Consider the following 13,560-nt stretch of genomic DNA (forward strand, 5'->3'; position numbering starts at 1 on the left):
AATTTTTCATTAGAAGTAACCTCTTTTCATAATGAAGTAAATAATGAATATATAAAACATGTAAATATATTTGATATAATGATAGTGGTAGTAAAATTTATGGAGAATTTGTGTTCCAACACATTTTATGTTAGTTGATTCATAATAAGTTACTAGAGAAAATTTTAATGCCTAGTAGTATTTCATTGATATATTAATGCCAATTATATTTAAACTATTAAAATCTGATACTTGCATCAATTTAAAATATGATTTTAGATAATTAGTGAAATATCCATTAATGACTTTTTCTCACCACATTTCATTATTGAAATCACCATCTGGCATAACTTCTGCCTACAGATTTTCTTAATATATTAGCTCTTCAAATCCTCATTTTCAAATGATTAGAGAAGATTTACTTAGTGTATTTTTGGCTTGTTTTCCTATGGCCCTGGTGCTGTGCTAGGCTTATTAGATTTAGAAAATAAAAACATGTGACCAGTTAAATTTCAGATAAATTTACTAATTCATTTTTAGTATAAATATATCCCATATTTTGGGATATGTCCCAAATGTAAATATGTCCCTATATTTTTTCTGGCATCCCTTATTAAGGCACATAATACTCCTAATTCCTTTTCTCTCTTCCAAACTAAAAATTATATCTGGTTATATCAAGTAACCAGCAGCATCCCTTTACCCCTGAGATGTAATAATCAAAAATGTCTAAATATAATGAATGATGCACTGGGAAATTTCACTTAAACATTTTTATTCCAAAAGTCATTTGACCTTTTAATACATTTGGACCACTCAGAACATCCTAAACTATTCAATACTTGTCATGTTTATTAAAATCATGTGTTATATCAGTCTTACCTGTTTAGGTTCATAAGGTTAGACAAGTTTAAGAAACAATTTCTAATGTTTTCACCTTTAGCTCATTATAGTTTCTCTAGAAATATATACATATATATTTCTATATGTGTATATATGTGTATATATATATATACATGTGTAGCTCATTATAGTTTCTAGAAACATAATAGTTTCTAGAAATATAATATATAGTTTCTAGAAATATATACATATATATTTCTATATGTGTATATATGTGTATATATATATATACATGTGTAGCTCATTATAGTTTCTAGAAACATAATAGTTTCTAGAAATATAATATATAGTTTCTAGAAATATATACATATATATTTCTATATGTGTATATATGTGTGTATATATATATACATGTGTCGCTCATTATAGTTTCTCTAGAAATATATACATATATATTTCTACATGTGTATATATGTGTATATATATATATATACACGCTCTCTGCCTCTTCTACCTTAAATCATACTTTCGTTAAAAGATTGACTTTTTAAAAAAAGATAAAATTTTCATTTTCTCATGGGGCTAAGCAATTCAGCAGTTATTGAATTGACTATTATGAAAAGATTCTTTTATTTTAATATTTATTTTTGTGTGTAAAATATCAGTAAGTTACAATGTAACTCATATTAAAATATTGCTAGCTATAGATAACATGGGTTTATCTCGCAGGTGAATTTAACATTAGTCTTTATCTACAAAGTCAGTTTTTGCTCAAACTACTGGTGACTGATTTTATTCTGTCTTTCATTATGAGTATGGTGGTTACTCATGAGAATGGTATTTTTATTCATATAAACAATACTATGAAAAATCTTCAAAACCGTTACTACATGGATAATAATTTACATGAATTTATTTTAAAATATTTATTTATTTATTTTTGACTGTTCTGGCTCTTTGTTTTTGCCTGTGGGTTCTGTAGTTTCAGGGAGTGGGTACTACTCTCTAGCTGCAGTGCATGGGTTTCTCCTTGCAGTGGCTTCTCTTGATGCTGAGCATGGGTTTCCAGGAGCATGGGCTTCAGTAGGTGCTGACCTGGGCAGTAGTTGCAGCTTATATGCTCCAGAGTGCAGGCTCAGCAGTTGTGGTGCACAGGTTTACTGCCCAGTGGCATATGGGATTTTCCCAGACTAAGAATATAATTGGTATCCCCTGGATTGCAAGGCAGATTTTTAATGACTGGACCACTAGAGAAGCCCTACGTGAATTTAAGTAGACTAACAAATTCTTGAGCTTAGAACTAGAATAAATAGTTGTAGGATAAATATGTAATAATACAATTATTCTTTTCTTTCTAACATCATATTCAAGTTGATAAATATATAACAATTACATAATTTTAAGGATCTGAAAATATTACTAGAATTTCATATATTTGTATATTTAAAAATAAATTGTGAAGAATAATTTTGACCAAGTTTAAACATACCATCCAAAATATTTTCAGGACAATAAACTTTGAATTTCTTTTCAGAAGTAGAACTATTTACATACCGGTGTGTGTAAGTGTGTGTATAAGAATAGTTTTACCTTATGAAGGATTTGAAAAAAAAATCTTAATTGCTTAGGGGATGAGATGAGAATAAGGCATATTAAAGAAAATATCAGTAAAATAGGTAAACAGATAATATTTCTATTATTTTTGTCCAACTCTGTTTTAATTTTTTTCTTTGCTTTTTAAAAAAACTTTAAATTCTGTATTGGGGTGTAGCCAATTTATAATATTGTGATAATTTCAAATGAACAGTGAAGGGACTCAACCATACATATAAATGCACCCATTCTTCCCCAAGCTCCTCTCCCATCCAGGCTGCCACAAAACACTGAGTAAAAACAGACTCACAGACTTCCAAAAGGAGCTTATAGTTGTCAGGGAGAAGAGGGAAGGATGGGGGGAAGAGATAATTAGGGAGTTTGGGATGGACATGTACACGCTACTATATTTAAAATGGGTAACCAACAAGGACCTACTGTATAGCACAAGGAAATCTGTTTTCACTTTTGACCTTTTTAGGCTTATTTTATTTTTGGAATAGAAATGATAGATCATGACAAAATCTGTATTATCATGGTTGTAGTAATGCTGTAACGAGATACCGTAGGCCAAGTGGCTTAAACAAAATAGAAATACATTTCTCACAGTTCTCAAGGCTGAGAAATCAAAGATCATAATCATTTGGTTCTGGCAAGAATCTCTTCCTGATTTGCCGCTGATCATCATCCTATGACATGGCAGTGCAGAGAGAGAAAAAGCTTTCCCATCTCCTCTTATAATGGTGCCAGTCCCATTCATGAGGGCTTCTTACTCATGACCCAAATACCTCACTAAAGTCCCATCGCATTGGGGATCAGAATTTCAGCACATGAATTTTGAGAAAACCCAAAAGTTCAGTTCATACTGAAAAAGTTTTTATACTTGCACATATTTATTTGAAAGCAAAACTGTCTTCTTGTAGCAGAATGGAGTTGGTTATAAGTTTTACAGAGGATTTTACCATTATTTTGTTTCAGTATTAAATACATTTTGTAGTACTAATTCGGATGTAGTATTACATCAAACATTCAAACACATTATCCTTATCACAAAGTATAACATTTTCATGAGATGATAAGAATAAATGTAGAAAATTCACTGTGAACCATATTATTTGTGAATATCCATGCTCAAGCATATTAAATGTTGAAGACTTAATACCACTTGCAATATGTCTCCTTTCAGAGGGTATGTGAATTTATTTGGCTTTGTTATTTCTGAAGAGCTGAAGTTTCCTAAGTATCTTGAAGAAGTAAGGCTGACATTCAAGGATTATATTTAATCACTAGTCCAAAGGGAAGGGTTGCATGCAATTCTTCAAGTGTGTAACAATTTTAAAGTGAAATATATTATTGATACTTTCAAGAAAGAAAAAATCTCACCGTAAAGATAAGGTGTGTGATCTAGGGTTGCCTGCACTTGACAGCTGAACAGAAAATGGCAATTTTCACTTTGAAGATATTAACACTTATTGATATTTCAGCTTTTCAATTAGGAAGAATACTCAGAGAATATTTTTATAAGGGACTTTATTCAAACTATGGATGATATTTTTCCCTGGAAATTGCTTATTTATCATATGTTGTCTTCCAGTATGTGGATGAATTAATGATACCATTTGACTACCACCTCTAACCACCACCACCTCAAACACTGGGGAAGGTTTATTTTATTTATTTTTTTTCCAAATTGCCACTTTCCTGTTTTGCAAATAATTTTATAGTGGGTGGTTTCTGACAGTAAAACTGGACCTATATAATTTTCTGTGAAAATATTACCAATTTTCTTTCACCTCTGGTTATGAGAAGAGGTTGTAAGTCTTTATAAGCTTATAAAGTTCAATATGTTAATCAAGACATATTTGAAAGCATTTGGAGTTATGAAATTTGGAACAATATGAGTTCATCTGTTTCATATACCAGTGAGTAATATTGTTACAGGAATCAATTATATTACTAGACTAATTCAGAACATTACAAGTAATAGTTAATTTTGCCGACTATAATCCTTAAAACCAGAGATCAAAGAAAAAAGAAGAGTTTGCATTTCTTTAGCAAGCATGCTAAGTTGAATATAATTTGGAGAAATTATGCCCTTGATCACTAAATGTATTCCCCTGGGAAATATATATATATATATATATATATATATATATAATATATATAATAACTTTTAAAATAATAATAATTTGGAGAAATTATGCCCTTGATCACTAAATGTATTCCCCTGGGAAATATATATATATATATAATATATATAATAACTTTTAAAATAATAATACATTTTCTGGATCCAGTTATTCATTCAATAGATGTTACTAGAAGCTTACTACTAGAGAAGTCCTATAAATGGAGCTGAGAATATAATGATGAGAAGGTAAATATGGTTCTACTTTCACTAAGTTTATGTAGTACCTATCCTCAGAGTTTGCAGATTATTTTTTATAGCAGGTTCATTTGACCAAGAGACATACACTTATTACCAATACATTCTTAGTACTGTTAAAGCTATTACAACTCTGTTTTGTTTTTTCCTTTTTCTCATTACAAATTTAAAGTTTTACAACTAATAATAAATAGCACTATGAAATTTAATTGTGATTCGGTTCCAAATTTGGAAATTTTATATCGAGTTGGCCAAAAATTTAATTTGGTTTTTACCCCAAAATAGTATTGAAAAATCCAAAGGACCTTTTTGGCCAAACCTATACATTTGCAATCTGATAATGGAACTCAGATTATAGTGGGAGAAATTGATTTTTCCTAGATTTCTACCTAGAAAATCCTTCAGTTGCCACTAGGAGGGAGTCTAGAAAGATGCTGACAATATTTTATATTTATTTATTTGTTCTACACTTTCTGATTGCCTACCATGTGAAAGGAAGGCTCTCAGGGGGAGGAGCTTAGGATAGTAAAACCTATATCTTGATCTTAAGAAACTTTGGGGACAGTAGGACTTCTCTTCCCATACTCTGCTGCATGGAATTATGTTTCAGGGAGGTATGAATAGTTTTATTCAGAGAAACTATGCTGTGGCCATTTACCAGTTTCTGCACTGACCTCTTGGACATAAGTATGTAAAACTTAAAGTTCTGAAACAAGAAAACTATTCAATATTTAATCCATAGCTTCCCAAATTCATGACCAAGAAATCATTTAATGTTACTATATTGACATTTGAGGGCCCATGACTGTTGTTGTTTAGTCACCCGGTAATGGCTGACTTTGTGACTCCATGGACTATTTTATTGAATCTCAAATTGGAAAATGTTGTATTAAATGGACTAATTCTACATGTAGTTGTTTCATTCTTCTTTCTGTTCTAGTTAAATGAAAAATCCTTTAAAGGAGAAATAGTTTAAGCTATGGGCATGTGGTAAAAATCCCCCAAATATTATATAAGTAAGAAATCAAATATTTCAGAGTCCAGATGTATGTATAACCATTGTAATGCTTACTTCAATCAGAAAGAAAAGAGAAATCATTTAACTTATTTTACCCACTAAATACCTAAAGTTATTGAATTTGGCTTTTTACAGACATTTACATTGTAACACTAGGGATTTTCCCCTAATTATAAAGTTGAAGAATTTTATTCAAGGTTAGTATTCACTCACTGGTAAAACCAAGATTAAAAACAAAGTCTATGTCTGTTTCAGTTTTTATATAGTGGTGAAAATTTACCCTTTTGTAAGTAACAATAATACCAAGGATGAATTTCAAGTCTCACAGCAATGTTATGTCACATTAATAAAGATAACATCATATGATCACATATTTTTCATTTAATAATTTTAACATGAATCATTAACCTACTTATTCAGTTCATTTCAGTCGCTCAGTCGTGTCTGACTCTTTGTGGCCCCATGAATTGCAGCACACCTGGCCTCCCTGTCCATCACCAACTCCTAGAGTCCACCCAAACCCGTGTCTATCAAGTCGGTGATGCCATCCAGCCATCTCATCCTCTGTCGTCCCCTTCTCTTCCTGCCCCCAATCCCTCCCAGCATCCGAGTCTTTCCCAATGAGTCAACTCTTCACATGAGGTGGCCAAAGTATTGGAGTTTCAGCTTTAGCATCATTCCTTCCAAAGAACACCCAGGACCAATCTCCTTTAGGATGGACTGGACGGACCTCCTTGCAGTCCAAGGGACTCTCAAGAGTCTTCTCCAACACCACAGTTCAAAAGCATCAGTTCTTTGGTGCTCAGCTTTCTTCACAGTCCAACTCTCACATCCATACGTGACCACTGGAAAAACCATAGACTTGACTAGACGGACCTATGTTGTTAATATATTTAAAATACATGTATTATGTTTGTCACAGTGACATTGATTAGTTCAAGCAATATTTCAAATTGTTGATTTCAAATAACAAAAGGAAACATCATAGAACCTACATTATTTTTCACAGATCATGAGTTAAACTACGTTACTGGCAGGATACACCATCAAATAAAGCATACCACACAGTAACCATACCTTTCCAGCATTATAACTTAAAGATACGCTATGCAAGTGAACATACAATTTGGTATTTCACAAGAAAAATGGTTGATCCTGATTTTATTTTGTATAAGTTAATAAAATATCAACAACTTTGAAATCAACTATTACATATCATTTATTTTTGATATATCTTAGCTTTCTAGTGAGGCCATAAATTCAATACAATCACTGAAGGGCTTTTGTTTGAGCAGATAGTGTTGAGAGCAGGGACTCTGAGAATTTTCATCTTGAAAGCCAGATCCAGGTGTCTCACTTTGTTCTCAACTGAATATTTAGCAAGTGCTGAATATTTCCAGCTCTTGCTGCTGGAAAGTAAGGGACTAGAACTGATAGATGATCTACCAATTTGTTTCAAGTATATACCTATGCTGCTAGTTGGCAACTGAATCTGCCTGGTATTTAACAACTTTTATCTTTGTTTTTTTTTTTTTAATTTTTAGAATTTTTATCATCTACTATTTACTCAGTTCTTTCTCAATTATGAAGAAGCAATAATAGAGAAGCTCATTACCTCCACAGCTGCAGACTAATGCTTTCAAAATGTGTTCCCTTGGTGCTACTTATCTTGAAACAGGTGTTTTTTTTCTTTTATGCCTCTATCAGGGATGTGTTCTTTTCCTCATGTTGTATTATAAAACAAATACAATTTAGTAGTTACTAAATGTGAAAAAGTGAATGTACTATCTCCACATGATCAGTGTATTCACCCAAGGGGCCTCTCATGTGTCATTTTTCTACTACTCATCCTTTCTCTGCTTTAGCCACGTTGGTCTTGCTATTCTTTAAGAACTATAAGCACATATCATTTTGGAACTTTGAAATGTCATCATTGCCCTTTATGTGACCACTTTCTTGCCTAATAGCATGCTTTCTCTCTTACTTCACGCAAACTTCTACTAAAGTGGAACCTCCACAGAAGGACCCTCCTGCTCACAGGTTGAAATATTACTCTCACCGCCTGCATCACTATTTTTTCCCTTACTTGCTTTATATTTAATAACAGCAGAAATCCCTACCTGATATATTCTATATTTGCTTATTTATCTCTCCTTACTCACTCCACATGGATTATAAACTCCAGGAGAACAGAACTTTATTTGGGTCTTTGCATTTTCTTAGCACCTACAACAGTGCCTGGCATATTGTAGTCACTACATCATATTTTTTAAATTAATTAATATTTAAAACAACATATTTAATATACTGGCTTTAAGGTTGTTTCTGAATGTGAATGTGAAAGTCACTCAGTCGTATCCAACTCTTTGCGACCCCGTGGGGTATAGCCCACCAGGTTTCTCTGTCCATGGGATTTCCCAGGCAAGAATATTGGAGTGGGTTGCCATTGACTTCTCCAGGCGATTGTCCCAACCCAAGGAATGAACCTAGGTCTCCTGCATTGCAGGCAGATTCTTTACCATCTGACTACCAGGGAAGCCCTTAAGGTTGTTTATTAAAAAGTCATACTCTCTAAATCCTTGCGTTAATATTCTCAGAGCTAGAAACAGGTATGAGAGAGATAGAATGTACTGGGTCTTTTCCAGTATCTACCATGTATTACATACTATAATATAAATTATTTTTATTTTAGGAGTAAATCCTTTTATGAATATAGTTTAAAATAATTCCAGAGTGTCTGTCCTCCAAAAGAAACAAAATTTCCTAACATTACTTCTTTTAATCTAAACTTATCAGCAGTTTTATTTTGCTCATTGCAAAACCAGTTTCCTAAGGAGGGATATTGCTTTAAAGAATGCATGAAACAAGTATTTAACTTAGTAACATTCCTTAGAAATATTTTACAACTTCTAAAATTTGGGGAAAAAAAAATTAAACTCACAATTCTTTGGAGGAGGTTTATAGCAAGAAAATGGCAGGTAAAGAATATCCTAATGGACATATGTCACACTTGGTTCCCTACATACATTTTTGTTGCTTTGCAATGATATAATGCTTATGACTACAGAATATAAATTTTCAAAATTGAGGGCAAGTTGGCACAATTAATTAAGTTCAGATTTGTGTAAACTGGAATATCAGTGTCCTACTCCTGACTGTAATTCCTGAATATCTATGTTTAATTCCTGATTATCTTCCTTATTATTTCTTGTGTTTATCTGTTTGTAAATCATCTTGTATTTATGTCTCAGGTTATGCAGTTGTCTTATGTGTGCAATGATTTCAGTTTTAAACAAAGTCAATCAATTACTCATAAAACAATTATTTTTTACCGTATAAATAATTTTGAAAGATTAGTAACTCATCTGAAGATGTTTGTTTTAGGCAACAATTTATGAGTGACTTCTATGGTGCAATTTCATGTGTTATGCAGAAGGTTTTTATTGTGGAGTTCTTAAAATATTCCCTGATAATAGCTAGATACTTATTAATTACTTGTTTTTATATTTAAGATTTCTGTTTAGTTCTTATGTAAGAACTAATGTATTTATAAATCTATCCACATTTATTTTTATGAAAATATTTAAAGAAGTTTATTTTGGGTATTGCTTTTTTAATAATATCCTTTGCAAAAATGTTTTAGCATAGTGCATGTGTGCTAAGTTGCTTCAGTCATGTCCAACTCTTTGCAACCCTATGGACCATAACCCATGAGGTTCCTCTGCCCATGGGATTCTCCAGGCAAGAACACTGGAGTGGGTTGCTTTTCCCTCTTCCAGGGGATCTTCTTGATCCAGGGATCTAACCTGAGTCTCCTGTGTCTCCTTCATTGTCAAGCAGGTTCTTTACCACTAGTGCCACCTGGGAAAATCTAAAAATAATGATGATGGTCTTTGCTAACGCCAAGATACACAGACAAATGACCTTTTGAAAGAAGAAATAATTTACCTCAGATAATTAATAATAAGTAATAAAGAAGTTGTGACAAAAATTATGTTTTTATAAAGTCATTTGTGTTATGTCTAGATGGAAATTAATAACATTTAAAGACATTTTCTTTTTTGCCTACACACAGACATACACATATATGGTATATGTAATATATATAACAGTAAATTACATGATATAGTATGAATCACTACATTTTCAGAATAAGTAAATGCACATTATACAAAAGAAGCTTACTTAAAACTCATACATAAATCAGACTTTATGCCTTCTGAATATCATGCCACATTTTCCCACTTATTGATAATGTTATTTTAGATAATTTAATTTAGATAATATAATTTAATTTATACTCCCAATGGGGGTGGGGGAATGGCTCCTAAGCCTCATAAAATATTATGGTAGAATTTAAACCTCTTACAATCTTAAATTTTCAGATAAATTAATATTTTATAATAAAATATATATATTTTATTATAAAATATTAATTATAGTACAGTATTGAAAACCTCTGAAGACTAGAACTAAATTATGGAGAAAGCAGGATTAGCTTACATAAAATTAATGTCTTTTTAAAATTAACTAAAAACTTTTCTATAGTGTTTGTTTATTTCATAGTGACTTTATTTGTTCACTTACCAGATCATTTCTAGACATAGTGATTACACATGATAAAGCTATCCAAGAAATTCAACATGGGATTTTAGTACTTTTAAAACACAAATGAAGCTATTCCTAAATGTAACTTTGGCATAAATAATTTATCAGTCTGTAAGAATTTAAGATATGAAAAGTTTTTCTTACTATCCCATGTTTGGAAACAAAGCACTCTGCCTTTTTTTTCCAGTTTAAAATATAACCATGTCTTCTGGTTTATTCTGAGTTGCTTTCTATAAGATATAGTCCTTTTAATTATAAACTGGGGCACTATTCACTTGTGAGTATTATTTTTCTAAATAATTATTACCATGTTTCCTCAGAAGGGTAATCTTTGATTGAAAAAACATTTACTAGTATGAGGGTGATGATTCATAGACATTGGCAGAAATAGGTTTGTGCTTGCCAGATTATTCTGAATGAGTTCTACTTTAAATGTAATATCTTTTATAATGGTGTTTTTCTAAGGCTATGTTCTATTTCCAAAAATAGATTTGAGGAAAATAGAACTGATTTTAGAAATGTAGAACATAATGATTTGCCTCAGAAATAGAATAAAATGATCTGAAGATATTCTCATGGTTGGATTTCATTTGAAGTGGTTATTTCTTTTTGTTTGTTTTGAAAAACTTATTAGAAAAATGGAGATAAATATTTAATTTTTAATAAACTTTGGAAACAATGTGTTTGTTTTTTAAAAATTTTTTTATCTTAAGCATATAAATGTCCACAAGTGAATAAGTAGACACTTCTTTCTTTTTGTTTGCCTGGAAATTGAACAAATGTGAGTGAGAATAACACATAATGTAAGTAACTTACACAGGGTGATAACATTTGACCTGAGAAAATGAAGGTTTATCTTGTAGCATTTTCATCTGCAATAAAATATCTTTCATGTCTTGTTTGGTAATTTTGAAGACATTTAACCATTTTATTGCATAGGTGATTTTACTGTCTTTAAGACCAACAAACCATACATAATCTTAAGAGGAAAAAAGTACCGGAATGCTGCGGTAAGGTCTATAGAATTATAAAGTCATCATGCTTTTTTTGTTTGTTTTCTCTTTTTTTTTTTCTTATTAATATACCTCAGCAATTTTTCCATGTCAGTATACTAATACACATATACTGACTTCATTCTTTCAAATTGATTCATGGTATTTCATTTGATGGGCTTCCCTGGTGGCTCAGACGGTAAAGAATGTGCCTGCAGTGTGAGAGAACTGGGTTCAATCCCCAGGACCAGAAGATCCACTGGAAAAAGAAATAGCTACCCACTCCAGTATTCTTGCCTGGAGAATTCCATGGACAGAGGAGCCTGGTGGCTACAGTTCATGGGGTTGCAAAGAGTCAGACACTACTGAGAGTCTAACAAATATATGTCATCTTATGGATGGGAATCAGTTATCTACTACTGGCCACCCCAAAACTCAGTGACCTTCAAAAGTCATCTGCACAATTGTTTTTGGTCTGACTGAGTTTAGCCAACTTCTGATGAGGTTTTTCATGCCCCTGTGGTCAGCTGGAAGGTCAGTTGATAGCTATTTTACTCTAGGATGGCCTCATTCACACTCTGGAGGTTGGCAACTATCAGCCAGTGTGCCTCAGTTCTCCATGTGACTTCTCATCTTCCAGCAGCCTGTCTCAACTTTATTCAAATGGCAGTGTAGTGTTCCAAGTACAGCAAGAGAAAGACCCCAATATGAAAGCATTTTTCAGATGTCTGCCTGTTTCACATGTTGCTAATTGGAAGTCACATAGTCAAAGCAAATTCAAAGAGTAGAGAAACATTCCTGCTTTCGGCCACATCCTATTATAAGGGAATAGGTGCAGGGAGGTTAAGAAATTGTGACCATATTTATAGTCTACCACAGTATGAATCATTTTATTTATTCACTCTCTTATTGATGGCCATTTAGGTTGCTTTCAACTCTTGAGCATTACAAGGAGTGCTGAAATGAACATCTTATTTTTTAATAGTTTAAGAGCAGTTTTAGATTTAAAGCAAATTTGAGTAAAAAATAGATTTCTGATGTACTCCTTGGCTAAATGCATGCATCAGTTCATTTCAGTCACTCAGTTGTGCCCGACTCTTTGTGACCCCATGAACTGCAGCACGCCAGGCATCCCTGTCCATCACCAACTCCCGAGTCCACCCAAACCCATGTCCATTGAGTCGGTGATGTCATCCAACCATTTCATCCTGTCATCCCCTTCTCCTTCTTCCCTCAATCTCTCCCAGCATTAGAGTCCTTTCAAATGAGTCAGCACTTCTCATCAGGTGGCCAGAGTACTGGAGTTTCAGCTTCAACATCAGTCCTTCCAATGAACACCCAGGACTGATCTCCTTTAGGATGGACTGGATGGACCTCCTTGAAGTCCAAGGGACTCTCAAGAGTTTTCTCCAACACCACAGTGCAAAAGCATCAATTCTTCTGTGCTCAGCTTTCTTTATAGTCCAACTCTCACATCCATACATGACCACTGGAAAAACCGTAGCCTTGAGTAGATGGACCTTTGTTGACAAAGTAATGTCTCTGTTGTTTAATATGCTGTCTAGACTGGTCATAACTTTCCTTCCAAGGAGTAAGCATCTTTTAATTTCATGGCTGCAGTCACCATCTTCAGTGATTTTGGAGCCCAGAAAAATTAAGTCAGCCACTGTTTCCACTGTTGCCCCATCTATTTGCCATGAAGTGATGGGACCGGATGCCATGATCTTAGTTTTCTGAATGTTGAGTTTTAAGCCAAATTTTTCACTCTCCTGTTTCACTTTTATCAAGAGGGTCTTTAGTTCTTCACTTTCTGCCATAAGGGTGGTGTCATCTGCATATCTGAGGTTATTGATATTTCTCCCAGCAATCTTGATTCCAACTTGTGCTTCCTCCAGCCCAGAGTTTCTTATGACATATTCTGCATATAAGTTAAATAAGTACGTTGACAATATACAGCCTTGACATACTCTTTTTCCTATTTGGACCCAGTCTGTTGTTCCATGTCCAGTTCTAACTGTTGCTTCCTGACTTGCATACACGTTTCTCAAGAGGCAGGTCATGTGGCCTGGTATTCCCTTCTCTTTCAGAGTTTTCCACAGTTTATTGTGATCCACACAGTCAAAGGCTTTGACATAGTTGAT

Source organism: Budorcas taxicolor, chromosome 23, assembly GCF_023091745.1.
Source record: "Budorcas taxicolor isolate Tak-1 chromosome 23, Takin1.1, whole genome shotgun sequence".
Taxonomy (NCBI): domain Eukaryota; kingdom Metazoa; phylum Chordata; class Mammalia; order Artiodactyla; family Bovidae; genus Budorcas; species Budorcas taxicolor.